This window comes from Triticum aestivum, chromosome 1B (genome assembly GCF_018294505.1).
Source record: "Triticum aestivum cultivar Chinese Spring chromosome 1B, IWGSC CS RefSeq v2.1, whole genome shotgun sequence".
NCBI classification, from domain to species: domain Eukaryota; kingdom Viridiplantae; phylum Streptophyta; class Magnoliopsida; order Poales; family Poaceae; genus Triticum; species Triticum aestivum.
The window spans coordinates 688,062,323-688,067,873 of record NC_057795.1 but is presented as its reverse complement, the minus strand read 5'-3'; positions in this window follow the sequence as shown (position 1 = coordinate 688,067,873).

Sequence of the window (5,551 nt, the reverse complement as noted above, 5' to 3'; positions counted from 1 at the left end):
TTAGTTCAGTACTTAACTAAATATAATCTATATTTGGTTTTTGAATTGAGTTTGAGAGAGCATGAGATTTGTGTAGATTTTCTTGAAGTGTCAAACGCTAGGAGATGCAAATTTGAAGTGGTCAGGGTATATGCAAATTCCTCAATTGTGTTTGCACATGTTTATCTACTGTTGTAGTTTCTCATGTACATATTCTTAAGTGGTCGTGTTATATGCAACATAGAAGTGGTTCGATTGTGCCCAAGTGGCCTTTTGTTGTTTCCAGGGAATGAAGCTGAGTGGCCTATGTTTTGTCGGAATGTTGATTCATTTCCGTTTCGGCAAATTTCAGGTTCTCGATTTGTCCACTTTTTAGCAAGGTCATGCCAAAATTTTCCGTGAATTTCGGCATGACTTGTGCTACAAAGTGGGGCATATTGAGTGCCCGGGATTTGCCACACTGGGAAGGAGTCAACGATCCTACAAACATAGGCCTTTCTTATGCCATTATTCATTTTATTAGGTCTAGAATTAATTGACTAGATTTAATCGTAGGAAACATGGCTAGCAACGATGCAGGATAGGGTTCTGGTGACTGCGACAACGTCTACCTGGCCATACGAGCGATTTCTGCTGCATCCAGCAACCGAGTGATTCTCTTAATGATGGATTCCATGTCATACACCACATGCTGGAGTACAGACGGGATCACTAGAACCTTTGCATGTCACCTATATCCGGCGATGCCCATATTCTGCAATGGGCAAAGAACTTCGGAGATATCGAGGATCATCGACTTCGAGCTGAGTTCTATCACATCCAACGCGAACTTGCCTAAATCATCATGAAGGAGGTCGTCGGTAAAACAGGGATGTTCTACAAAGAAGGACAAATATCGCAGGAAAACGTCCGAACACGCGTAGCCGCTCAGCGTCTCGACCTGAAGCCTTTCACTAAGCTCGGGGACTATCTCCCTGACTTAGATGGATGGCACGACATGTTGGAGTGATTGTCGATATATGACAATGTGTCCGTTTAGTCCATACTTTCTGTATGACAAAACTTTAAGTTATGCACGACGAAACTTTATTTGTGATATAATTAAACTGTCCTCCTTAACTAGCGAAGATCACTCTAGTTAGGGCATGTGGGCACAATGAACTTTGTTATTTATGCTTATAATATGTTGCTTCTATTTTTGTCAAGTCTGTCTCTTTCTGTTGCTCAACTATATATATTGCATATCATCCACTCATGTGACGATGCAGGTGCATAGATCATCGATGGCGAAGAAGTGCTACGCCAGGAGTATACGACGAGTGGCTGGAGTGTCAGGCCTAGGTGTACCAGTTTCCGGGTTCCCTAGCGACAGCCAGTAGTTAGTTTAGGTTCACGCTAATGCGAGAGAGGGATATGAACTCATGTACTGCATAGTTCCGCTCTCACTCATAGTGATAGCTCTTCTCACGTATATCATTGTTTAGATGGATGACGATGTAGTTGCAAGTAATCGAGACTTGTATCGCTATTTTTGAGATGATGAAGAGAGACCACTTTGTGTTGGATGATGATTATGATGATGACATGATTTGATGAGACTATTTGTACGTATATGCTATGATTACATTTGTATGTGTATGATATGATAAAGATTATTGTATAAAGCATATTCAAATACAAAACAAATATGCAGAAAAAACAGAACCTAATAAAACTAGCAGTAGCGAGGGGAATACAGTTAGCAGTAGCGCTTCCTTACTAGTAGCGCTTCCTGCTAAAAAGCGTTGCAGATATTAGCAGCAGCGCTCTGCACTAAAGCTCGCTACTGCTAGCCATGTACAGCAGTAGCGTGGGATGACACGCGCTACTGCTATATGTTAGCTGTAGCGCCTTATCAAATCATTTGCCTAATTCCTTGCCACGTCAAATTTGACTAATTCCTTGCCACCCTGTTTAAAATTCCTTGCCACGTCACTACCCTACCTCTCTTTCAGCATATATGAGAGACTGAACCAACATATCTTGAGATTGATTTAATCATCACAAATACTTCGCATAGTTGATGAAGTATACCATCAAAAGAATACCATTGGAAAGCTTAAATAAATCCAAGAAATATGGGCATTTGTGCCAAGTCTTAACCGAATGGCTAGTATTGAAAATATGTTAGCTAAACTTTCTTGACTGAGCTCATTTAGTTCACTCCAACTTACCTCCTAAGAGGTAAGAGCACTGAACAGATCTAGACTGTTTTTTCTTTTGATTGGTGGGACCATGTTATTTTGCATGTCTCTCTCTCAATCCTTTCCATAGTAATAACTAAATAAACAAAAATTGGCATGTTTCTTAGTCGTGTTCACTGTCCAAAAATTTCTTACCACTTTGGTCGATATCACTTGTCTTAGATTTGTCTACATATGAATGTATCTAGACTGTTTTAGTGTTAGATACAATTGTATTTAGAGAAATCTAAGACAAATAGCATGTATCGGAGAGAGTAATTGCATCCGAAGGAAGGCATATCTTGCAACAACTTTATGAGTGGTCTGACGGCACGTGCCATGCTGCTTTCATTAATTTCAATCTTCTCTTACTTAATTAAAAAACACTAATTATGTGAGTCCGCTCGACTTTCATCCAACCATACGCTTATTTCCCATTCCCTTCTCCATTTTGGTTTTCTTTCTACCACACCTGATTTTTTACACTGTCTTTTTATGAAAACACTTCAACTGCCCCCACCTCTTATTGACATATCGCATAGAATTATGTTTACTTTGATGAGTCAATATGTGTTTACCACATAAAAATATATATTTAGTTAAAAAATACATTTTACACAATCACTTTAATATGGTCAAATCACACTAATAAGTGCAGGTAAATCATGGTCTAAACTACACGCCTCTTCTCTTCAATTTTACTTTTTTTTAGAAACACCTGTAACTCTATTGATCATAACAATTACAGGTAAACCGATTTGGACCTAAGATCGAAGAAAATACAAAGTAACTCCTATGAGAAAGACTTACAATAAAATATGTTGTAAACACCTTGTTCACGGTAGCACCCTCTGCTCGAAGAACTACTCCAAAGACTTCGGTAAAGAGGCTGCAATTAGACTGAAGTAACGGTGCTGTCACTCTTTCACCCGCACGAACAGTACCAATAATGGTTTTTGAAAGCGTCTTGAATTGCCATCTTAAACAGATGGGAAGCCTTGATCGATGAACGTACTTGGGCCAGGGATGATCCTCTAGAAGTGCAGGCCGTCAAATCACTATATCTTCAGCATGATGTCGATGAAAGATTTCACCTCCGCAAAGAATCAAACCAACAAAAAAAGCTTGACACAGCAATACAAACTCATCAGATCCGAATAATCGAATCCGCGAGGACAGAAAACTTTCTAACCTCATGGCACTGCCAAAAGAATGAGAGGAATTTATTCTCACAAGACTATGATGATCACTAGGAGTTGATGAAGAACATAGAGGTCTTGAAGATCTGAGGCCCCCCACCTGTTAGAGCATCTCCAACAGCCGCGCTAAACAAGCGCCGTGCCGCAAATTTTGCCATTTTAGCGCGCGCGCAACCTGTAGACAAGCTCCAGTGGGCGCGCAATAACCGCGCGCGCGACATATGTAGTTGGGCGTGCGGTCCAAAACGCCAACTCGCGCTGTGTATTTGGGACGCCGGCTTCCGCGCGCGGCACACACGAGCGCTCGCGCCGCACTCTCTCCTCACCGCCACCTTCGCCCTGCGAGCGCCAGTGCCGGCGAACTTGACCCGATGGACGCACGCGCCGGCACCCCGCTCACCCCATCCTACAGCCGCGACCCCTCCCCCGCCGCCGCCGCCGCCGGAAACCCTAGCGCGGGGAGAGTTGGCCTCGCCACCGCCGGAGCTCCCCCGAGCATCGGCCTTGCGCGCGGCCTCTTCATGCCGTCACAGATGACCACGGCGGCGGGTGTCGTCGCGCCGGTGCCGTCCCGTGCCGCTGCCGCCCCCTCGAAGCTCCCCAATGCGGCGCGGCCGAATAAGGGCAAGACATCCGCGAAGAAGAATAAGGTGGCGGACGGCTCCGGCACCTCGAAGGCGAGGAGAAAGAAGCTTGCAGGGCGTGTGACGGGCGCGGCGGCTACCGAAGCGCTGGCGAGCTCACTCGTTGAGCCGGCCGCCGACGCGCACAACGTGTTCGACGATATGCCCCAAAAGTAGAAATTTTTTCCAACTTTTCTTTTCTTGTTATTTTTTGAATGCATCCATATAGATAGCTTATCTGCATTGTTCTATATATTTTGTAGTGTCAACAATGATGCATACATGGCTACTATGGGTGTTGGCTCCAACAATTCGCATTGGTCTCAAACCAATGACATGCATTTTGAAGACCATGAGTTCGAGGTTGACGAGGATGGTGAGGGCATTGTCGACGCGCCGAAAGGAAGAGGGGGCAATTACACCAACGCCGATGACATCTTACGATGCAATACTTGGTTGCAAGTGTCGAGGGATCCATCCATTGGAGGTGATCAAAGTAGAGACGCTTATTGGGGGCGGATGAAAGAACACTTTGATGTTCGCAACGTGAGTGGAATTGACCGCTCTGAGAGATCACTTCGGTCCCGGTGGTTGAAAATCAACTCAGATTGTCAAAGGTGGGCGGCATGTCAAGAGGCGGTTGACAAGTTGAACCCAAGTGGCACAAATGAGGACGATAGAGTAAGTGGCATTTCATACATGTTCATCATACTTGTTGTTGGTGTTCGAAGTGCTAACTTGCTTTGTTTTCATGTAGTACCACATTGCACAAAACTTGTTCGAAGAAGAGGAGAGGAAAACCAAGAAGGGGAAGATCAAGAAAGGAAGGATCTTTACCTTGCCTCATTGCTATGAAGTGTTGAAGGATGATGAGAAATGGAAGAAGCGTGAAGATTTGGATGATTTGCATTTGAGCACCAAACGCAAGCGAACAATTGAGTTGAATGATGATGATGATGAGGAGGATGATGCATCAAGTGATGACGACAAGAGAAGCCCCACACCCAACTCGGTTTCATACTCGAAGCCAAAACGGCCGGATGAGTGCAAGAAAGACAAAACAGAAAAGAAGACGAGGAAAGGAGATGATGAGATCAAAAATGCTATGGAAGCAATTGTCAACGCAAGAAGAGAAGCCAACGAGGTGAGGAAAATGGCAAGAAACCAAGATGCCGCGGCCGAGGAGAGGAGGTTGGCGGCCGAGGAGAGGAGGGTGGCGGCCGAGGAGAGGAAGGTGTCTTTGGAGGAGAGGAAGGTGAGCAATGAGGAGCGAACTAGATTGTTGGAATGGGAGAAGCACTTGTTCTTTCTTGGACACATCTAACCTCAATGAGGCGCAAAACCAGGCGAAGCGCGCGCGACAAAGTAATTTTTAGCGGCTGTTGGAGATCCTCTTAGTACCAAGATGGCAACTAGAGGCGAGGGGACCAAAATTTCTTAGATGGCGGCGACGACGACGGCGACACGAGAAACCCTAATTTTTTCTCTCTCCTCTATCCTACTTTAAAATGACGTAAAGTTCTATCGT